The 24,814-nt window shown below is 44.6% G+C and overlaps 1 pseudogene across 1 annotated transcript; it reads right to left on the bottom strand.

Annotated features, from left to right (window-relative positions):
- Window positions 1-2,046: 2,046 nt before the first annotated feature.
- LOC125531340 (uncharacterized) lies at window positions 2,047-24,598 on the bottom strand (annotated as a pseudogene). Its single transcript, XR_015612257.1, has 12 exons — window positions 24,500-24,598; window positions 24,275-24,347; window positions 23,961-24,196; window positions 11,864-12,122; window positions 11,543-11,765; window positions 11,314-11,464; window positions 10,964-11,218; window positions 10,615-10,873; window positions 10,065-10,296; window positions 9,834-9,984; window positions 9,543-9,728; window positions 2,047-4,113 (listed from the first exon to the last, which is right to left on the bottom strand). The product of XR_015612257.1 is annotated as an uncharacterized LOC125531340 (transcript).
- Between the last annotated feature and the right edge of the window lie 216 nt (window positions 24,599-24,814).

Here is a 24,814-nt window from a genome sequence, read left to right as displayed (position 1 = left end):
TTTGTCGTGGTTGGATAAATAAAAAAGTACTATATGACTAATCATCAAAAAAAATTGCGGGGGACTAATAATAATAGGATGAGTGGAATAATAACTACCCATTCAGCTTCTACTGTAGACTGTAGTGTATAAATTTGTGCAGATTAATCATGCGGGTGATAGTTTAGACCTTGACGGATGATGTCCCTGAGCCGTGTTCGCGCCTCAATTTGCTGCACAAGCTCACGCCACCATCGAGTAAAATGTCTCCATCGAATCGTTCCAACTAATATCTCCTCACTATCATGTATATACACAAATCAGCAGGATAGTTACGAAAGTATTCCGCCGAGATCGAATTGATCCGATCGATTAAGAGCTAGCTTTTACTGGTTTGCGTACGCATGTGAGGTGCCGGCTAGACGTGCGTTCACTGTTCACGCGAAATCAATCAGGCTGCTAGCTTGCATGCTTCTTGTGCTAGCTTTGTACCTACTCGTGCGTGAGCAACTGCGTGCCGCGCTCTCGCGGATCGAGCTGTGCAACGCGACTGGTCGGGCGCTGGTGCATATGAATATTTGAACGTGGAATCTCCGACGCGCAACACTTTCATACATTCATATTCACGCTCATTCTCTTCCCTTTTTTATGACATATATTACCATCAGGGATAAAATTGTCTTTGTACATTATAGTTAACACCATCGGATGGAAAAATGGATGAAAGTGTCACGTAGGGAACAATATGAAGTTTAAGTGTCAAGAAGGGAAAAATGAAGTTTTTTGGGCCAAAAAGGGAACCAAATTTTAAGGAAGGGCCAAATAAGGAATTCTCTCAACATCTATAGCCGGATGCACCAACCAAGCCAACGCCGGGACTGGGTCATACACCGGTCTGGCGGACTCTCAGTGGCCGCTGCCACCGTCAACCACTGATCCATCTCCAGAGCAGATACTGACGCACCAACCTTGCCAGGCCTGCCGTCGACGTCACCACAACGTCAGAAAGCGTCACCATCCTGCACGTGTCCATCCACAAGCGCCCGTCGTCGAGACTCCGCAGCGCCATGCCGCCGTGATCCACCATTGGCCTTGCGGTAGATGCAACACCGCTCCTCCTCTTGTCCCCTCCAGCCATCACTTGCTCCAAAACGATGCCCCCAGGAGGGAAAGCGATACTGCGAACACCATTATCGTCCGATCCGGGAGACCCAGATCTAGGGTTTGCCCCGGAGCATCTTGAGCCTGATGATGCAAACTGCAACGTCGATGCATGCCTCAACAAGGGAACAACATCTAAGATGCTGCCATCGTCCGCCATGACCGTAGTCGACGCGATTTTCATCGGCAGTTGCGCCACCAGGCATGCGCTGCTGGCGACGTTGGTCCCTTCAACCGAAGCAAACTCCAAAACAATGCATGGAGAGGGAGTACAATGCAAAATCACCGCCATCGCTCGATGCCAAGGAGATCTAGGGTTTCCCCCGGAGTTGCCCGCGCTATCATTGACCAGACAAGGGTAGAATCCCGGCGGATCCGCCCAGCTGCCGACGTGTCCCACCCGCCACTGCGCCGACCGCAATCCAGGGACCAAGGCTGATGCCTGGGCCCCGATCCGACCGCGTCGCCGCCGACCGTTCCGGACACGTCGGCGCCGTCCCTTAGTGACCGCGGCGATTCTATGTGTTGGCTGTGGGGTCAGAAGACCCCACAACTTTAAAGAAAATAGCCTATAAACATTGTACATTGTAAAGAAAAAAATTAAAAAAATTAGCAATAACCCCATATATTCTTGGGGCAATCGTGTAAAAAGTACTCCCTCCGTTTTAAAATAAATGATCCAATTTTGTACTAAAGCAGTATAAAGTTGGGTCATCTATTTTGGAACGGAGGTAGTATGATTGAGTATGTATTTTCGTGGGATCTACAGCTGTGGAGATAAATTTATGCGAAAAGTCATTTATTCCTTCAACTCGTGGCACGGGTACCAAGCCAATACTTCTCCTTGTAGGGCACGTCATGTTTGATTGCAACACCGAGGAAATATTGCCGTATTGAGTTAAGTTGATGATCAGCCATCACATGGGTCTCTAAGAATAAGGCACGCAGGCGACGTCCTCCTAAAGACTATGGAGAAGGAGTAACGTGTACAAACAGTCAACATACACAACATGCGTTAGCACCGACAATCGAAATCACACGGGCCCGTCGGACACGAGACCGGGACATGGCCGACGCTCAGCTAAATCTAGCCGGCGGCGCGACGGCGGTGGAGGCGGAGCCCGTCGAGTGCAGTAGGCGTGCGTTCATATGCTTGGTGGGTTGCCTCACCGTCGCGCTCGGCGTCATCCTGGCATGGATGTTTGTGTACGAGAAATCCTGTCGGCCATTGTCCACCACGGCCAAGCTCTTCGTCGTGCTTCTGACCGGCGCCGTCTCCTTCTGCTTTGCCCGCTCTTTTGGCAATTTTGCTCTTCTCCTCATCCACTGGTACCGTGGCAATCCCCAGGGAGAGAGGTTTGTGGATAGTTTGATCCAATCCGAACAGCCCTTGATCAACATATTGTAGATGCATTTTTTTTTTAGGTTTTGTAGATGCATAGTTGGATCATCCTTTCATCATTAATTTTCAAACTCTTTGTTAATTAGCGTCTACTAGAATATACCGTTATTAAAGTGTAATGATTTCTTGTTTAATTCTTTGTATATGCAATAAGACTGTTCCACATGTTGCCAACAGCCGGCCACGTCTCTCCACTTGCTTCCTCGCTGCCTCCGCCATCTCCTCCGGCGTCAGCAAGGCCATCATCACTGTTTCTTGCACAAACGTATTTGTGGATGAACACGACGCTCATCTCCTCCACCCGTTGCCGACAATCGCATCTCCTCCACCTGCTTCCTCGCCACCTCCTCCAACGCCTAGGGCATCCGAATTCCACCGTCACCTTTTTTTGCACCTACAAATCTGGATCTGGTACTAAACTGTTTCCTCTCGGAGTCTCTCTCTATCTCACGTTATCTGGACACAACAAGAGGACTCAATTCTCCGTTGGACACGACGGCAAGACAATTAAGCAACACCTCTCACGCAGCATGGTTAAGAACAAACACCGGTGATTTCCTGCTCCCCTTCCAGTGGGGTTGCCTTCCTTGTTGCTATTTCCAGTAGCTACTCATGTCGTCAAGACACTGGTGGGGTTCCACAAATCGGATCGGCCATTGCCGGCGCTAACCGCCGTTTCCCCACGACATCGCCCATAACCCCCTCTCTACTACACAGATCGCAGAACAGGGCGAGCACGTTGACCACATGCAAATTAGCCCTAGTCTATAACATCTGACCAGCAGGCCCGTCATACACTTTTTTACAGATAAATGTTACCGCAAAGAAATAAGCAGAGAGTACGATTAGTTTAACCAACACTTCCTTCTTTCCTCGATCCCAGAAAATCCCCAAAGTGTACCAAATTACCACGAATGTCCTCAGTTAACAGTTAACAATGTTCCCCTGTAAACTAGATTTCTAGTTTAGGCTTTTCTTTTTCTTTCTCAGTCGGTGCTTCGTGCAATAGTCGACGCGCGTTTTCCCACAGGTGGCATTTTGTTTCTCCTATACCTTTCCAAAAGAGAACTTCTCTACACTAGATGCCAACCAGCAGACTATGTATGGCACATGAGCTTGTGAAAGTATGTAGATACCCCTAGCACTCTACTGGTTCTGAAGATAGCCATTTGCTTTCTCCACAGCAGAAACTAATACAGAAATCACTAACAACACTCCTTTACAAACTATTCTCTCTGTCGTCCCCTTCTTGGGGGTGACTAGATGAAGGCATTGAGTATGTACTTCAAGCGCTGATGTGCATGCATGTTCTCCTTGTAATACCTCGGCACCATGAATCTACAGAATTCGAAGATTTGCGCACATTCATTGAAGCCAAGGGACTTGTGTGTTGATACAAGCAATCATGTTCGGTTACGATGCGTCGATACATGCAATCTTGTTCAGCTATGATGCGTCGGTACCTGGGGCGTATTGATACCATGCGTAAAATATGGCAATTGCTGCGACTAAGAGGAACATCCAATGCTTGAAGTGAGAAAGGTCTTCAACGCAGTCAGCTTGTTTGCCCACTGCATCCAGAGAAACGAGCGGTTATATCATGCATGAATCCATACGCGCGCGCGTGCACACGCCTTATGTTTCTTAGGTATACATGGGATTCATGGGAGAGTGCACGAGCTTCATTCTAAAAAATTGAACGATGTTATTTTTAAATAGACACCCAAAAGCCTATGATAAGATGAGTTGGTCTTTTCTCCGGCAGTTCCTGAGAATGAAGCTCTAAAGCGAAAATCCATTTCTGCACCCGAGCTCATCTGCACCCGCGCCGACGAAAAAAATCAAAACAAATACTAGAACAATTCAAACAATTTCAAATAAAATTTGTGTGGTAGATAATTTGATGCGTGAGGCCCGCTCCAAATTTCAAGTCATTTGGACATATGAGCAGCTCTCAGCCAAAAAGACAAATTGGGGGTCTGTAAAAATGTTTACTGTTCATGTGCTATTTTGGCCCGATTTGTCTTTTTTGCCGAGAGCTTCTCATATGTCCAAATGACTTGAAATTTGGAGCGGGCCTCACGCATCAAATTGTCTCTCACACAAATTTTATTTGGAATTTTTTGAATTTGTTTTGAATTTTTTACGAATTTGTTTCTAACCGGGTGCAGATGAGTTTGGGCACCAAAACGCCCTACTCGCTCTAAAGGCCTAACTGCTGGTATCTTATATTTAGTCTGTGGAAGTAATCAATGCACTCAGAGACCATCCACATAAACCCTACAATCATTGAGGATATGTTTGCTAACTGGCTTTTAGGCATAGCAAAAGCAATCCTAAGGCCAACTTCCATATGTTAAGGTTAATTCTGTTAATGATCTCCTGGATCTTGAAGCAGGTCACGCTTTAGATATGATTCACAACATAGCGGCTGTTAAACCTATGAACGATTCCGATATTGATGCGTTGGGAGTCAGGGTGTTAGATACTCTCTGTGCTGATATTGACTCATCCCTTCCTGAGACTGAAGAGGATGACAACTCTATACCTCTTGGGGATAGTGAACCCATCGAGGATCAGAGTGTTAGGTCCACGGACCCTGGTTATGACGACCGGGTGGATGATCATAATAAGTCTAAGCATAAGTGGAAGCGCAAGATTTATCTAGCGTCGGCTGTACGTAGAAGCGCTAGGATCCGTACGACCAAAAAAAATTCCATGATGAGTTATGAGAGGATTTTTTTGGAATAGCAGAGGTCTGAGGGACTTGGCTAAAAGAAGATTTCTAGCAGATGCTTCTACTGACCATAGGTTGGATTTTATCGCCCTGTCTTAAACAGGCAGGGCTAATTTATCCCCACAATTCCTAAATACGCTATCGGGAGGTGTTGATTTTGATTGGAACTGCTTACCCCCGAGAGGAAGATCAGGCGGGATCTTACTTGGGGTTAGATGCGAGACTTTGGAAGTCCGTAATGTGGTTATGGGTGATTTTGCCGTCAAGTTCCGGGTCAGATCGAAGACCGATGGGTTCAACTGGGCATTGGTGGCGGTATATGGGGCCGCACAGCCAGAACTCAAACCAGATTTTTTGGCAGATCTGGCTCGCATATGTGGGTCTGAGCAGCTTCCAATCTTAGTTGGGGGTGACTTCAATATTATTAGACGGAGAGACGAAAAGAACAATGATAATTTTGACGGCAGATGGTCGTTCATGTTTAATACCATTATTGAAAGCTTGGATCTGAGAGAGATAGAGCTTTCTGGTAGAAATATCACATGGGCTAATACCTTGCCAACCCTTATGTTTGAGAAGCTTGATCATGTGCTCGCGAGTGTCGACTGGGAACAGAAGTTTCCTCTGGTAATAGTCCAGGCGTTATCACGCGGAATCTCGGACCACATCCCTTTACTGGTTGACTCTGGTGAGGCAACGCATGTAGGGAATAAAAATACCTTTTCTTTCGAATTAGCGTGGTTCGAGAGAAAAGGTTTCTTCGACCTAATAGCCAGGGAGTGGGCTAAAGAGGTAGGAGGGAGGACTTCCATTGAGAGATGGCAGAATAAGATAAGACATTTGAGAAGTTTCTTGCGTGGATGGGCTAAGCATCTTAGTGGGATTTATAAGGTTGAAAAGGAAAGACTCCTTACACTTATTCAAGCCTTAGATGTAAAAGCCGAGTCCACAATCCTAGAACCCACGGAACTTCATGATAAAGTAGATGCGGAGATGAGATTGAAAGAACTCCTGCGAGAAGAGGAATTGAAGTGGGCATTGCGGGCTAAGGGTCGCAAATTTGTCCAAGGGAACGCCAATACTCAATTCTTTCATATGATAGCTAACGGCAAGCACAGAAAGAAAAGAATCTTTCAGCTTGAGCAAGATGAGGGGACGATCTTAGGGCAGGAGAACCTAAAATTATACATTACCAATTACTATAAGCAGCTTTTTGGACCGCCGGAGGATAATTTTATGTCCCTGGATGAGTCGAGGATTGAGGATGTTCCTGAACTAGTTGCGGATGAGAACGATATTTTGACTGCATCGTTCTCGGAGAAAGAGGTGTTTGAAGCTATCTCTCAGATGAAGAACAATAAAGCTCTGGGGCCGGATGGATTCCCAGCGGAGTTTTATAAAAAAAATGCTGGCACATTATTAAGGGGGATTTGCTGCCGATGTTCCATGACTTATTCTCTGGACAACTTCAGTTGTTTCATCTGAATTTTGGAACTATTACTTTGCTTCCTAAGGAAACAAAGGCCGTGCGAATTGAGCAGTTCAGCCCGATCTGCCTTCTTAATGTAAGTTTCAAAATCCTCACCAAGGTTGGGACAAATAGACTCACGCAGATTGCGCACTCTGTGATGCAGCCGTCCCAAACTGCTTTCATGCCGGACAGGAAAATCCTAGAAGGGGTTGTGGTCCTTCATGAAACGCTCCATGAAATTCATGCGAAAAAACTAGACGGGGTTGTTTTCAAAGTGGATTTCGAAAAGGTGTATGGCAATGTCAAATGGCCATTTCTTCAACAGGCCTTGCGTATGAAAGGTTTTGATCAAGCCTGGAGAAAACAGGTAGAGTCTTTCACGCAAAAAGGGAGTGTTGGAATTAGAGTAAATGATGACATAGGTCACTATTTCCAAACACATAAAGGTCTGAGACAAGGAGATCCGATGTCACCTATTTTGTTCAACATTGTAGTTGACATGTTGACGATTCTAATAGGTAGGGCCAAGGATGCTGGTCAAGTAGGCAGTCTGGTACCTCATCTAGTTGATGGAGGTGTATCTGTCCTACAGTACGCCGATGATACTATCATCTTTATGGAGCATGACTTGGCAAAAGCGAGAACCATGAAGCTGGTGTTATGCTTATTTATACAATTGACCGGATTAAAGATTAATTTCCATAAGAGTGAATTGTTCTGTTTTGGAAGAGCCAATGAGGAACAAGAGGCATATAAGCAATTGTTCGGATGTGAATTGGGGGCTTTGCCTTTCATCTACTTGGGTATACCAATTCATCATCGTAAGCTAACAAATAAAGAATGGAAAAGCATTGAGGATCGTTTTGAGAAGAAACTGGGATGCTGGAAGGGCAAACTGATGTCATATGGAGGCCTTTTAATTCTCATTAATTCGGTTCTCACAAGCATGCCCATGTTTCTTCTGTCTTTTTTCGAGGTTCCAGTCGGAGTTCAGAAAAGACTGGATTTTTATCGCTCCCGCTTTTTCTGGCAAAGTGACGATCTCAAGAGGAAGTATAGACTCTCTAAATGGGACATTATTTGTCGACCGAAGGACCAAGAGGGACTTGGTATTGAAAATCTTGAGGTCAAGAACAAATGTCTTCTCAGCAAGTGGCTGTATAAACTATCTAGTGAGACTGGGGCTACTTGGGCATAGATTTTGCGTAATAAGTACCTTCATTCCAAAACTTTATCCCAGGTGACAGCGAGGCCGGCGGATTCGTCTTTCTGGAAAGGACTGATGAGAGTTAAATCAATCTTTTTTAATCGGACGAAGTTTGTTATTGGGAACGGTACATCTACGAGATTTTGGGAGGATATGTGGCTAGGAGATACGCCCCTCGCGCTTCAATATCCTTCTCTCTATAGCATTGTTCAACGGAGAGATGCAACCGTTGAGACAGTATGTCAGTCCACACCCCTTAATACTCACTTCAGGAGAGCGCTAGCCGGAAGCCGTTGGGAAGCCTGGCTCCATCTTGTGAGAAGATTGATGGATGTTCAACTAACTCAACGTCCCGATCAGTTGTGTTGGAAGCTAACTAGGAATGGAGAGTTTACGGTTAAATCCATGTATTTGGATGTTATTAATTCTAGCTCTATTCCTATTTCGAAACATGTGTGGCATGTCAAAGTTCCCTTGAGAGTTAAAGTGTTTATGTGGTTTGTACACAAACAAGTCATTTTAACTAAGGATAACTTGATAAAACGCAACTGGACTGGATCCACTAGATGTAGCTTCTGTGACCAAGATTAATCCATCAAACACCTCTTTCTTCATTGCCCCTTGGAAAAAATTCTTTGGCAGTCTGTGCACATAGCCTTTAATATTACTCCTCCGATTAGTATCAACACGTTATTTGGGACGTGGCTTGATGAGGTTGAGCTCCAAATAGCAAGACACATTAGCGTAGGAGTATGTGCTTTACTATGAGCTATCTGGAATTGCAGAAATGATTTGGTCTTTAACAAAACAACAAACACTCATTTTTTGCAAGTTATCTTCCGAGCTACGGCGTCGATCCGTATGTGGTCGCTACTCACTCCGACGGAGGCTAGGGAGCGTTTGGTTACTGGATCAATCCGATGGGAGATGATAGCACGGGATATTTTCAATCGGTTTGGATGGCGGTCATGTAATAGGATAGGCAATTAGTTTTCCTATCCTTATCTTGCTAGCCGGTTGTGGCTTTATTTGTGTTCTTTTGCTCTCTGTGAGCCTTTTTGGTACTTTGTTGAGACTTGTAGACTGCCGTCGAACCTTTTTGTTTGGTAATAAAGTTGGCCGTATGTATCGTTCTGATGCAGAGGCCGGGATGCCTCCTTTTTGAAAAAAAAACTTCCATATGTTAAGGTATTGGAAGACAATAAAAATGTTTCTAACTCGATGCAGGTAATTTACATGGCCTCCTCCGTGTTGCATTCATGGCGGCTGCTACAGGGATTTGGTGGAGACAGCCTGCTGCGGGCTGGAAAAAGTATCTCACGAAGAATACTATATTTCTCAAAGAACTACATTTCCAAACAAAATACTAAATGTTTTTCCTACACAATTTATAATATTTGAATAGTATAAATTTGCTTCAAAATTCCTTTGGTGCAAGTGCACATGTTGATAATTTCAGATTATGGCAGGGAACACCCCTAAAAAAAGATTATGGCAGGGAACATATGAATTATAGTAGGATGATGAAAGACGTAAGGCCAATCATAGTGAAAAAAGGTGGTCCGCGGGAGCAGAGAATACATACCTGACATATCGGTTTACTTTTAGCGATGCCAATGTTACTTAGCTCATTGACAATCTGGGCTATAGTAGGCCTTCTGGTTCGGTCGTCCTCCACACATTTTAATGCTATTTCGATGCATGTCCTCACTTCTTCAGATAAATGGGATGACATTGTTGCTTGCAGCCTCATTCGCCAGTTTTCACATACCTAAAGAATTGAAACATAATGCCAAAAAAGGCATGCACGAATAGGGGTAAGCCACAATAAAATATTTGGGATTTTTTCCCGTGACATCGGATCTTTTTTCCTTACATGCTTAATAAATTCTTTTGGAGGTGTGTCTGCACAGTTGAAGTAGCCATCCTTTCCTGCCATTATTTGTATGATTATGACCCCGAGACTGAATATGTCAAACTTCGGACTGATTTGTTGTCTGTTGATGTATTCTGGTGGCATATATCCACTGCACTTCATCAAATATAGTTATTTTTCTATAAGTTTGAGAAAAGGAGTTGATTAATTACTTCTGAGTTATTAACTTACCGTGTTCCTTTCATATCTCGGGATTCTGTGATATAGGTTTGCATCGCATCAAATAATCTTGACAAACCAAAATCACCAAGTTTTGCTACCATATCCTTATCCAACAAAATATTGGCAGGTTTTAAGTCCAGATGGTAAATGGGAGCATCAACATTATGAAGGTAATGTAAACCCTCACATATATCTTTTATTATTTTGTAGCATTTGTCCCAATCAAGTGTGCAAGGTTCAGCTGCAGACGTAAATAAAAAACATGTTACTGTTAAAATAGAAGGTATATTAGTACTATCAAGTTTGTTTTCTATAAAACATAATCCGCCGTACTGCCTATTTTTGCTCCTAGATGCTACCAAATAATGGTTCTGTTATCTACCTCAACCCTAACCCCTTATCTCATTTCTTGTTGGTTGCTAGCTCAACAGCTAGCCCAAGAATGAATCATGTGTATGGATCCAAGGGTGAGTAAGTAGATCATGTTTACCCCCTTATGTAGTTATTTATGCTGTAGAAAATTCAAATATAGTTTAGTAGAAGTAGAGCAGAATCATACCAGAAAGTTGATCAGCAAGGCTTCCACCCTGCATGTATTCCAAACAAATCGCTCTTTCTACCACACTAGCAGAAACAGGTTTTCCTTTGTAATCGACAACTATCTGTGCTGTATGGTAGCAGTAGCCAACTAACCGTACAATATTTTTGTGTTTGACCCTCATTAGAATATTAAGCTCATTCTTAAACTGCTCATCATCAATCCACACCACTGGATGAAGTTTTTTAACAGCAATCTCTTCTCCATTTTCCATGACCCCCTGTTAAAAATCTCAGACTTTATGGCACACCATTCGTGTTGTCAACGGTAGGTTTCATTTGAAAGTTGGAAGATGAAGTAATAACCATACCTTGTAAATAACTCCATATCCACCACGGCCAACTATGTTTTTCTCAGAAAAATCATTTGTAATATTTTCTATGGACTTGAATGACCACTCAACAATATCAATCTTATTCAGTTCTTCTATGATCTCATTTATAGTATGCCTCTTCACTAGATTGAACTCCACGCATTTTAGAGCTATTTCGATGCATGTTTTAACTTGATGTGAAGTACGCTTCGATATTGTGGCTTCCATCCTATTTACCCATATTTCATATATCTGCAAAATTGAAACACAATTCCTTAGTATGCATGCTCAGATGTTTTTTCTTAGTGGGAAAAAAAAGATTCCATAATATAAGTGCTTTTTCTTACAAGCTTAATAAATTCTTCAGGAGGAATATCTGCACATTTGATGTAGCTCTCCCTTCCTGCCATTATTTGCAAGATAATAACGCCCAGACTAAATACATCGAACTTTGGTGTAATTTGCCGTTTACTGATGTATTCTGGTGGCATGTATACACTGCGTAGTACAAAAGGAATTTATTTTCACGAAAAGCTCATAAAAGAATCCGATTACTTCTCATGGTTGTTAGCATACCTTGTTCACAAAACTTCTGATGTGTTGAAGGTCTCTGTTGAACGTCTAGAGAAACCAAAAACCCCAATTTTGGGCATCATGTCGTTATCCCGCAAAATTTTTGTAGGTTTTAGTTCCAGATGGTAAATAGGATACTTGAATCCTTCATGAAGGTAATGTAAACCCTCACATAATCCCTTAATTATGTTGTAACATATGTGCCAATCAAGCGTACACGATTCATCTATATTAGTAAGCAAAATTTGTATTACCAAGATGTAAAGTTAAGGTACCATTGTTCTTACATGAAAAAAAGATAGTGTAAGTAGAACATAATCATACTCGAAAGATGTGTGTCAAGGCTTCCTCCCTGCAAGTATTCGGAGCATAAAGCTCTTTCTTCCACTCTAGCAGAAACATGTTCTCCATTGTGCTCAGCAGGCACTTGTTCTATATGATGGCAGTAACCAACTAAACGTACGGTATTTTGATGTTGGACCCTCATCAGATTATTAAACTCAATTTTAAGTTCCTCGTCGTGAAGCCCCCGCATGAGATGAAGCTTCTTCACAGCAATGCATTCCCCATTGTCCTGTACTCCCTGTTAAAACATATCTATTAGGTTACTATATGCTAACATATAGTGTTGTTAGTTAAGAATTTAATATTATGGATGATATAGGTATTAATAGATATTAATATAGATATTAATGATCCTAGGAAGTTTTGTGTTGGAGAAGTAGGATCGCCATCAGGATATCTCTCTCGTGAGGCGGTCAGATTTCGCCCGCGGACTTCCGGTCGTTACTGTGAGTGTGTCAGAGATCCAAAGAGAACTCGACAGCACCGATAGTGGGTAGAAGCACGGGAGAGCTAAAATGTGTTGATTGTTGACATGGTTTGGCATTGGCGGTTTGGCGTCCTTGCTGAAGGGGAACATTGTCTCGGATTTCCGAGGACGTTTTTGCTTGGGTGTGCCGGTGGTGCGCGTAGTGAGATCACACCATTCTCCAGAGAAAGGATTGGAGCCAAGTGCGATTTCCGCTGGATGCGGTGTACGTTGTGTGTGGTTGCTGGGCCATAGGAGCTGAGGTGGACTTCCGAACTTAGAGCATCTGCAGCCGGGCGCCTCAAACCCGCCTTATACGTCCGGGCGGGCCGACCGGTCATTGTCCGGTCATGATTTTTTGATCCAGATGGGCCCTCAAACGCCCGGGTTGACCGGCACCCCCATATCCAGCCCTAATATGCATGCCCACCACGTCGGATCCGGCCCACGCTGGCCCATCTGACCCCACGTAAAATCCTCTCCATCCGCTCGCCGGACCAAACCCTAGCCCCTTCACTCCCCCCCACTCCCCTGCACCATCCAAGCTCGTCTCCGGCTCCTTCCGGTCGTCTCCAACATGGCGGGCAACGGATCTAAGTCCTTCCCCTCCAGATCCGTCGACCCCTAGCTCATCCCACACGGCCCCGAGGAGGAGATCGCCGTCCGGCTTGCGCTCCGCCGCGCTCGGGAAGAGGCCCGTGGACGGCTGCGCTCGAACTCCATCTGTCGGGAATCCATTGCATCCGCTTAAATGGCGCATGGATCCGGCGCTAGGCCGACCATAGTTGCCTCGTCGGAGGCCATGCGGTCCGTCTGGAGTCTGAATGCGCTGGCGAACGCGCAACCCCTCCGGTGGCGCGCCGATATTGGGGACGCACCATCGTCCCACGAGGCCATGGCACAGCGTGCCCGCCGTGCAAGGCACCGGGCGCGGGAGGCGGCGGCGGACGTCGGCGAGGCGGAGCCGCAATCTCCGGTGCTCCGTATGGCGCATCAGTCAGGGTGGCACAACCGCATCGTCATCGACGTCCGTGACTCGTCCTCGGAGGGATCCGTCATTGATCTGACGTTCACCGGCACTGTTCGGGTTCCGGTCTCCGACGAGGAAGAGTATGGCATGGGAGATGGCGGCGCCTTGAGTCTCGTGAGCCGACTCGTGTACCATGCCCTACCCTACCTTCCCGGCGACCGGACCAACACTCTGAGGGGCGTAGCCAGCCGCCGAACATGGCCAGGGCAGAGCCGGGCGGGTGGGAGCAGAACCGGACGAAGCTCCCGTCAAAGATCGTTGCGTTGCATGTAATAATATGGATTTGAGGTATCCAGATGTGAAATGCGTTTTTTGAGAAGTTACCGGTCACTATCCGTCCGCGGGCGTTTGATGGGTCGGATTTGCCAAGTCCGGCTGTAAATGCTCTCAGTTGGGCTTATGCCTCGACTACACACGCAGCCAGAGACTCAGTTGGAGAAGGGAATCAAAAGGATCTGGTGTGCTGGAAAATATGAGATGGTTGAATATTGTGTTGTTGTATTGATCTGGCCCGTGTATGGGGTATATATAGAGGTACAATGAAGGGAGAGAGACTTGGAGTAGAGGGCAAGTCGTACACGATTTAATCCTATTCTATCTCCAACTCCTAATCTCTAACTTAAACATAATTATACTTTTAACATTCCCCCTCAGTCGTAGCGGGAGTGAAACGGACGATTACGACTGAATTTGAAGTCTTGCTCTTTTGTCCTCTTCTCCGCTACGCCATCATCAACTGCGGCTCTGATGGGTCGGCAGTTAAGGCGGTGACTGTGTCCCCTTCTGGTGCATTCCTGCCTTCTCCTCTATTCCCTCCCGCAGTCACAGCGGGAGTGTCATGGACGCAAGTGACAAGGCAGATGCTGTTGACTGGAGTTGTTGCCGATGAGTTGCTGTAGACGTAGCCCCGTATGTCGATGTCGAGGTAGCCGATCATGATGATGTAGCCGTGGTCGAGGTAGTCATGGTCGATGGTGTGATCGTCGTAGATGATGAAGCCGCACAAAGCCGGAGGCGCAAAAAAATGTGCTATGACGGAGCTGCAGACGTGGACGATGCACCTTGCGGATGTCAGAGGATGCCGTCGGCGATGAGTCCACCGATTTTGCCAAGACCGGAGGAAGCCCATCGAGTACACATCGGTTTTGCCAGAACTGTGTGACCGTGTAGGGTCGTCACTGTAGTGACGCCGTGTCGATGCAGTCGTGCCGTCGTGGATGACGCGGTCGATGCCGTCGTCGTGACGCGGTCATTGCCGTCGTCGAGGTCACGTCTTGCAGAAAAGTCCGTCAGAGGATGCTAGGTGTCCATCTTCTGGACGAGGCGGTGTGTACTCGATGCCACCCTTTTCTGTGGGCATTATTTGATGTTCTCATTGATATATTTATATATAATTTTTGTTTTTTAAGCATGGAGTTGCAAAGTTTAATTATTTTAAGTGCATGAGCAATTTGAAATGTTAATTTTTTATACATTTGTGCTCCGGCACAGTTAAGACAATTTTACAGGTTGCATCTTTCTGGAAGTTAAAACTTGAATTTTGTAATGTGTTAATGTTACAATTATTATTATGAGCACACACAAGGCCCCCTAGCGTCGCTCGTCAGGCGATGCCAGGGGAAAACCTAGTGCCGCCACGTTTGTTCTCCCTGCCCTGATCTGTTTGCCGCCACTGCCGCTGGCCTCCGCAGCGCGGTGGCGTCGGGCCCCGCTGTCGAAGCTGCTCGGGAGTCGGGAGGGGGGGGCGGTGTTCTCTCATGGGGCACTGGTGGTTTACTCCGCGGTCTGGGGAGGTGGTGGTAGGCCTTCTAGCGGGAGAGTGCCGGGGCGGCGGCCCTGGGCTGGGCGTGGCGTCGTATGGAGGCGGCTCGAGCGGCAGGCATGGTAGTGCTCTGCCGAGCGCGTGCTCCGTGTTGGGTGGCTGGTGGCTTCCTCCACTGGTGCGTGCGTGCTCAGTGTCTGGTGGATTGACTTCTTGTGCGGCACCGGATCTGGTTGGCGTGTGTGCGAGGTCTGTGCGACTCCAGCGTGGGTGGCTTGGCATCGGCTGCCGGTGGCGTTGTGGCTTGGTGGTCTCTGCGGTTGTCCAAATCCACCGGGATCCGGATCTGAACCATACGGGTGCGACGGCGCCGGTGTGGTGGTCCTCTATGCTGTAGGCAAGATGGGTTGCAGGCTCTTTCGCAGCTGCACAGATGGAGGTTGGTGGTGCGGTGACGACGTACTTGGAGGTGGGAGCGGGGCTGCCATGGCGGCATGAGGGGTCATAGTGGTATTGCCAGCCGTATTGGTGGTTATTGGCAGCACTGGGCTGGCTAGCGCGCTTGGTTGCAACTGGTGGCGGCTGGCTGGATTGGCTATGCTGGCGACGGGTTTGGTGAGTTCCAGGTGAAAACCTCGTCCTAGGACGTCGCCTCCCGTGTCATCTCGGTCTCCATCTCTTCGGCTGAAAACCCAAAGCTTCGGCCTTGGTTGAAGAGCTACGACATCGATGGCGACCGTCGTCGCTTCTCCCATGGGAGCGATGCCTTGGAGATCCCTTCTATCGTTAGTTTGAATGCAATGACCATCGAGTTTGAATGCAAATAGGATATGTGCTTGCCCAAGTGGCCATGTTTGCAGGTAACACCTCCGAGTGGCCTATATTTTGAGTGTTGATTAATTTTCGTTCCGGCAAATTTCAGGCGCTCGATACGTCCTTTTTTAGCAAAGTTCATGCAGGATTTTTCCGTGTGCTAGATATGAGAGAGGAAGAATCCCGACTGTTGTCGTGGGGGGTCGTTTCTCCTTCTTCTCCTTGTGATATATCTTTGTTATGCACTAGGGGAAGAAGGAGTAACGACCATCACCGATGGTCGAAAAATTAGTGAGGGAGTGTGTCCACCATATATGAGAGAAGAAGAATGCCGACTGTTGTCGTGGGGGTCGCTTCTCCTTCATTCTCGTGTGCTAGACATTTTGGCTTAATGCACTCGGGGACGAAGGGAGGAGCGACCATCACCAAGGGTCAAATATATACACCACGTGAGCTGAGAGTTTTCAAAAAAGACTCGACGGACCGATAGTCAACCCGTGCTGAATAATAAGATCTAATTTAGTTTTTGTAGTACATATATTGAATTTTGGAAGTTTAATCTTTGAACTATGAACATAGGAAATATCGTCGGACGACGAAAGTCTCGTGGAGTGCTCCTGGTGTGGCGACAACCGGGGTTTCTACGACATGCCTCACTTGGTAGAAAGTTGGCGCTTCAGCATTAAGCTCTAGGAGACCTTCGATGTTGAAATGGTACGCAACGACACCAAGTGTTTTTTTTGTAATTAAGGTCGACTTCTTCTTCAACGTGTATTTTTTGTTTTTTACAATTTGACTAGCTTATCCCATGCCATGCAAGACACTATGTTTTGGAGAGGATGAATTTTGAAGATCATGAAAATATGGAAACAAACATAGTTCACCTAAGGACCCATCATGGTTTTGATTTTTCTGTAAATCTATACAATTCTGTGAGCGTATCCCATTTTGGTTGCCCGAATTGTGAAGCACTTTGCAAGGCATATGATTTCCATGAGGGTGTGCTTGCCACCATGGATCTTGGTGATCCTAACATCGAGGAAGACAATATGTACATTTGGGTCGTTGTTGATACGCTTCTAATTCTACCGCTATGTGAGTTTCTTAAACATAGTTATTAAGTAATTTATATTGTTTATTTCAAAATAGTTGACATCTTATTTCCATTGATAACTTATTTTCATTCTTCAAAGGATGTGCGAAAGATGGTAGACAAAACCTACTACATCCATGGCGCATAATTAACTTATCAGGAGAAAAGTCATCTGATCTCATTTATTAATGATCTTTAGAATTACAATATCTATAATCAAACTCTTGCACATTATGGTCAATACGTGCCACTAGTGCACGTGTTGAACTACGGTAACATCCATGGAGATGGCATGGTAAGATGTATATTGCTAACTACGAAGTTATTACTATGTTTTCAACAGAAAATCCCAAAGGATTGTGTGCCTCATCTGATGTTTTCGAAAGGTCGCCTTGATGTTATGAGCTTACGGCCAGGTCATCCTATGCATCACAGCTGTTCATACCAGATTTCTAAAACCGATGAAGACATGACAATCAATGATTGGAAACAATTTATGGTCAGTCGTAGGGAGGTACTTGGAAGAAACATTGTGCGACGTGCAAGAATTGAAGACAGGATAATCTCCATTCTCCATAATGGAGAGTCAGGGCCTATCTTGTTTTATGCTATTTTACCTAAGAGAGTGTAGTAGGTCCTATTAGAGAGGAGTAGGTCCGATACAATGTGTTATTATGTGGTACAATGTGTTAGAGTTGATGATGATGATGAGGAGGAGTTGTGATTATGACTAGTGACCAACTTGCTATATGATGTCTTATTGACGAAAATAATGATCATGAGGAGGTGTTATATGACAATGATGTATTATGATGATAAGTTATTAATGATATGATGATGATGATGTAATAATTCATTATGATATAATAACTCATTATGATGGAAAAACAATCTCTAAATTGCTATGTATGAAAACTTGTATAAAGATATATGAATACAACATGAAATAAAAAAGAAATAGAATCGGAATAATAGTAGTAGCGCGGGCTGCGAGAAGCGCTACTACTAAGTGGATGTACCAGTAGCGTGGGTAGACCCACGCTACTGCTAACCGTTATCTGTAGAGTCGTAGCAGTAGCGCTGTCACCCGCGTTGCTAGTAGGCCAAAAAATCGCGCTACTGCTAGGATTTTCCCTAGTAGTGATCCCCGCCCCTCAATAGAGTAAAAAACCACGGGGACGCAGGTTTCAGGCCCCCGTTGCCATCCTGAGGCCAAGAGGTGTTTTAAGTTTCGTGCGGACCAACTTTTTGTTGCGGCCCAGCCAACCAAACAGGCTGATTTCTTCTCCCATGGCCTGGCTGTGGGTAATGCGACTAACCAAATGTCTCATACAAATTACTAATTAAGGAGTACTCTTTGCAAAAAACACTCCACTTTTGCAAGTCGCGACAAGTGGCACACATGCAGCGCGCCACTTGTCGCAACCTGAGAGTTTTCCCTTTTTCATAGATTCGTTTATTTAGAACATTTTATCTTTTAAACCATGCATTCAAATCTCGAACCGTTTTCACCATTGGATTCCTTGCATCGAGATCTTCAAAACTAGATCTCATGTTGATAGGTTTTGACGAACTTTTTTTTTCACGAAAAAAACCGCATGAAAAAAACCGGGCGAAAAAACAGAACCGGAAGCACGGTTTTTTCCCTTTTAGAAAGAGGCACACCTGTGCCTCTCGCAAAATCACAACCGTGCCTCTCGTGGAAGCAAAACCGTAACTCTCGTGGAAGGAAAAAAAACAAAAAACGCTTTTTTTTCGTTTCCGAGAGACACGGCCGTGACTCTCGCGAAAGCACTACCGTGCCTCTCGCAAAAGCAAAACCGTGACTCTCGTGAAAGAAAAAATAACAGAAAACACATTTTTTTTTCTTTCTGAGAGGCATGGCCGTGACTCTCGCGAAAGCACAACCGTGCCTCTCGTAGAAGCAAAACTGTGACTCTCATGAAAGAAAAAAAATAGAAAACGCGTTTTGTTTTTCCCTTTCTGAGAGGCACGGCCGTGAATCTCGCGAAAGCACAACCGTGCCTCTCGCGGAAGCAAAACCGTGACTCTCGCGAAAGAAAAAAAACAGAAAATGCATTTTTGTTTGTTTCCGAAAGGCACGGCCGTGACTCTCGGTAAAGCATAACCGTGCCTCTCGCAGAAAAAAACCGTAACTTCCGCGGGAAAAAGAAAGAAATGTGTTTTTTTCGCGCAAACATTTTTTTCCGATTTTTTTATCGAAAAGCTAAGGAAGACAGGGGGAAACAAAAATATCGAAAAACCCCTGAAAAAAGAACGTTTAAAAAGCCAAAAATGCACGCGGAAAATAAAAAAAACAAAATCCGGAGGAAGCGTCCAAAGCGTGACACGTGGTGAATAGCTGAGAGCGCGCCAAGTGCCGCTGATCGTTGCGAGGCTCGCGAAGGAGGTGCTCCTTAACTAGTTGCTCCGGCGTCTCATAAGTGATCACCAGTTTGCAACCTTTTATAAACTTTTCTCTATATGGGCCAGACTATATGGGGTGCCTCAGAACCTCCATCCCGAAGATGGTTATGTGGAAGTTGGATCTCTGGTGTAGATATGGCAAGTTTAGAGAGAATGACTTGACTAGGATCCTAGCTGAACTCAATGATGATCCTTCCATGTTTCGTATCAAGCTGAGTTACAGCCATCTAAAGAAAGTTTGAGTTACAATATATAGTAAATTCCAGTTTTTGCCACATTTTACCTCATTTAGTGTTTTCCCCAATTTTCGCTAAATACCGGCCATTTGGCCAGAACTGTTGCTGCAATTTTTGCTAAATACGATAGGCTCCCATGGTGCTAAGGATAGCAGCTGAGGGTTGTGTTTTGGCTCCAGTTTCTGTAGTCTTCTGGCAGGAAGAGGTATATATGTTTAAAGACGAATATTGCCAAAGATGAGAAACAACCCGAATTTTTAAACGTGCAGCTGTGTTGGGTCGTCGTCTTGAGCGCATGCTCATGTCCGTCAATTTCCTTCCCGACATGTGGTTAATATAAAGTGCAATTAAGTCAACCCAATCATAGAGTCCACAAAGAGGATTAACACGCATGAAAAGCACATGGTCCCCGACGTATCCGTGTACCATCCCATCCCTTGAGTTTCTCAGCAAGATATCACGTGCATGCATTTAGTGCGTGTTTCAAATTTTTAAAAAGCTATAACTTTTGAACCGAGTATAAAAGTTAAGATCCGCTTTCACCGCTAGGTTCCTGGCGACGAGCCCTTTAAAACTAGATCTCATATGAGTATGTTTTGACTAACGTTTTTAGCAACTTTGGATACTACAGAAGCAACTTTAGTGTTATAGGAAAGCAACTTCTAATTAGTCTGTGTAGTATGAATGCCTATCATCGAAAATTCCTTCAAAGTTGATTACCATACTACCAGGTTAATTAGATTCACATCTAAGTTTTCTACCATAACTAGCAAGTATTCTACCATAACTAGTTTCGCCTCCAAGTTGATAGTATTATACGCAACTTAGTTTCTGAGGTAGGCTACCAATATCCTAAGTTGTGTGCCATGACTAACGAGTAGCTTAACATCATCCTAAGTTGCCCATATATGGAAGGATTCATCCACTATAGTACGTTGATCTTTCACGAACTCGTCCGACCAACTATATGAACCCAACAATGACATAAGATGCATTAATTTCATTACAAGAAAATTCTAAAAGGATATAACTTTCAAACTGCGTGTTGGAATTATGATCTGTTTTCATCGTTGGGTTTCTCGTGATGAACTCTTCAAAACTAGATCCCATATGAATATGGTTTGATTCTTTTTAAAGCAACGTTGATGCTAGATGAGACAACTTAAGTGCTAAATTGGAGCAACTTTGATGCTAGATGAAGTGCATTGTGTGTATTAGTGATTCACCTACTAGCATACTAATAGTTGTGTGCAATAGTCTAATAGATGGTTACCATGGTTGCTAAGTTGCATACATCAAGAACTAAGTTGTCGATAGTTTAGTTGCCTACGATACTGTGAAAGTTGCTTGCCGCAGAGTGGAAAATTTCCTAACATGGCTTCTAAGCTGCCTGCCTCAGAAACCAAGTTGCCTATATTGCTATGAAGTTGCCTACACACCCCAATTGCCTAAATAGTATGAAAGTTGTCCATCAAGGGACCGAAGTTTCCTACAATGTTGAAAAGTTTTTGTGGGTTATAAGTTGTCTATCATGATTCCAAATTTCAAAACTATGTGGAGATGGATGGTGTGATAGCCTTATTCTTTCCTTTTCTTGGGGAGTGCGTGTGGGTGTTGGCTAGCCAAGTCGTGGATGTTGGTTGGTTGCATAAGTAGTGACATATGATAAGTTGCATAGCGAGTGATGAGAAGTTTCATAGGGGCGGATCAGACAGTTTCCCACAAGCCTACACAAGTTGTTCATAATTTTTGCATGAGTCGCCCATGAAAATTATTGAAATCTCCAGATATAATGATGGAAAATACACATGAGTTGCTTGTTGAATGCACTGGAGTTGCACAAAAACACCCCAAAAGTTGCTAACTTTTTTTGTCTAATATTCGGGTTGCATAACGATCTTAAAATGCCAGTCATCCGAGCATCACCTATAGGTAACTTCATAGTGTTTTAGATAACTTAGGAAAAACACAATGATAAGCAGCTTCACAATTGTAGGCAACTAATTTGCAAAGTTAGACAACTAAGCAGTAATGATACGTAACTAATTATCAATAGCAGGTAACTGGACATCAATGGTTGGTCAATTTCATAGTATTGTAGGCAACTGGGCATCACTGATAGGCAACTGAATATCCATGGTAGGCAACTGAGCAACCATGGTAGGCCAGTTGTGATAATTTTAGCAAAATTCATTGATACACATAGTGCAATGAAGTTACTTATATGTAGCACTAAAGGTGCCTCATATTTTTGTGTGATTTTCTAATTTTTACACAAACCAACCTAATAGATAGTCCTACTAGGCTAAAAATGAAGTTGCTTTCCTATAGCACTAAAGTTGCCTCTATCGTACCCAAAGTTGCCTTGAAAAAAAGTTGCCCAATCCTCATGAATAGAAACCATGTATCCAGTTGCCCACAATCATCCATACAGTTGTCTAAAACCATGTATCCAGTTGCTCAATCCTTATGAACAGAAACATTACGAAGACCATAATTTGGCTTATATGTAAAGGTTTTAGATACCTTTCGATTTTGTGTTGTGGAGATGTGTCAAGAACTTATCTCCTCGGGATGGGATCCCTTGATATGATCGTAAATACTTGGCAAATAATCATAGAGGGGGAGCGGTATGGAGCTGGTCATGGGGACGTAACTAAAACCGTGAAGTGTTTTTAGTGGATTAAATTTATCTGTGAAATCTACAAAAATGAACATGTGTATGTTGTTTATCCCTTTTTCAGGCGCCATGGTTGCCCGCAATCACCTACACAGTTGCCTAAAACTAACTATCTAGTTGCCCACAATTAACCATACAATTTGCCTAAAACCATGTATCCAGTTGCCCAATCCTCATGAAAAGAAAACTGGTCAGGTTTACTAGCTGGAGATATGAGGCACATGACTACGTGTGTGTGTGTGCACGCGCGCACATGTGTGTGTGTTTTCTCATCTGCTACTGCCTATGTGCCCAAGGAAAACTGTGGAGTTCTTCATGCATGGACTACACACGAGTTGCCAGGTGAGCTTAGTCTTTTCTACATCTAGTCGCTTTATCTATATACCAGGTCAGACTGGGGCTACATACGAGTTGTCTGATAAATACATTGTAGTTGCACCAAAACACCCCAAATGTTATTGGCTTTTTTAAGTACAACTCAAGTGCATATATGTCACGTAGTTGTTTTTCTTTTCTACCCCCAATAGGCTCTGTTGGGTGAACATAGTCTTTTCTACATGTGTCTGTGTTTATCAATATAGGAAGTTGTTGTTGTCACCTCCTTATTGCAACGGAAATGGTTGGCTCAGTGGGGACAATGTCTCCCCCTTGGCGCGTCATCTAGTTGTGAACGTCGTGTTTGCTCAGGAGCAGCGGAGAGGGCATCATCAGACAACGGTCATAGGTTGACGGCTAGATTAGCATCTCCATTTGTAGTGTGGACTCTTTGTCCATTGCGGGGACCTTAATTAGGAGGGGCGGATTTTGCTCCTCTTTTCATCCGAGGAGACGTGATCTGACTTGATTCGGAGGGAGCAATGGACGCTGAGGGGCTCTGAGAACGCCCCCTCGTCGTTTGGAGAATTTCGGACATACATACTTGTTTGGACAAATTAGATGACCGTCATTGGTTAAAAGTGTCTAGAGAGGCCGATCCCGACATTTGGGGTGATTTGGTGATCCGCGTTGGAGTTGTCCTTATGATAAGCGACTTAGAGGTGTAGCTAGTCAATTGGTAGTCATGGTACCAACTTACAAAGATCATCCGCTCATAGGTAGTCATACTACCGAAAAAATGAGTTGCTTTCCTGTAACACTAAAGTTGCCTCAATAGCACACAAAGTTGCTCGGAAAAAAAGTTTGTCGAAACCTGCTCATATGGGATCTAGTTTTGAAGAACTCGTCGCGAGAAACCCAACGGTAAAAACTTTTTAAAGTTTTTGATCCCAGAATAAATGCAGGTGGGATATATAACGTGAGCACATGGGACAAGTCGTTTTCCTTTTCTAGGTGTTCCTGTGGGACGCGTGGGTGCTCTTTCCTATTATGAGAGAACGCTCGCTCCCCCGACCGGGCGCTCGGGCGCCGACTAGTCGCGTCTGAGAAACAATGCTCTGTTTTTATGTTTTTGTGTTTCATAATATACTTGAGTAAGAACGTTTTTGACATTAGTGTAATGTCAAAAATGTTCTTATATTATGGGACAAAGGGAATAGAAAGCAAAATATGCTAGTAGTAATCGTACAGTACCTTGAAAACTACTCCATGGCCACCACGACCAATTATGCGCTCCTCGGAGAAATTGTTTGTGATATGGTTCAAGAACTCGTATGTAATTTCGTTCGTCTCCATGACGGGCTCGACGGCGACGATCTCAGCGTTCGGAAACAACTTCTTCCGCAGCCTGCCCAGGACATCGACGGGGTTAACCACGCCGACGACCGTGATCTTCCCATGCTTCGTGTTCACAGAAATCACCTCGATACCTGAGGCCCGTACGTTGTTGTCCACGTCAGAAACGGATTCACAAACAAAACTGGAAAGAAGAGAAGTTGTAGTAGTACCACGGAGAGTAGAGAGTGCTTTGATCGCCTTCCTGCTCTGGCTGTCGTCTACCTCAACCTTCACCACGATCTTCTGCAATCGTCAGAGAACAAAACGAGATGAGCAAAGTCTGCAATCCTTCCTTAGAGAACAGAGCGAGATGAGCAACCGAGGCCTGCAAATCAGCATCTACAGGGCATGCAACAACTACAAATGAATCAGCAAGAGTTCTCAGCTATAATCACCTTCCTGGCAGCCATCAAGTCAAAGCCAACGGGGGTAGAGAGAGAGAGAGAGAGAGGAAAGGAGAAGGCAAAATAGATCTGAGTCGGCCGAAGGGAGATCCAAAATCCTGCTCGACTGGAAGAGTACTAGTACAAGGAGTCAATTATTGGCAAGCAAAATATCTTGGTGGCCGTGACATCGCTATCTCCCATCTGCTGCGCTGTGGTTTGCCCTCGCACACTCATACTGTGGGGTCCGTTGTTAGCCGAATCAGACCAGAAACTTCCCATCTATTCATCTTATCATGGCAATACAGCGAATACCAGAAATAATAA

This window comes from Triticum urartu, chromosome 7A, assembly GCF_056163025.1.
Source record: "Triticum urartu cultivar PI428250 chromosome 7A, HENAU_Tu73, whole genome shotgun sequence".
Classification (NCBI taxonomy): domain Eukaryota; kingdom Viridiplantae; phylum Streptophyta; class Magnoliopsida; order Poales; family Poaceae; genus Triticum; species Triticum urartu.
The sequence above is the reverse complement of the archived record's forward strand: the minus strand, read 5'-3'. Positions and strand labels throughout refer to the sequence as shown.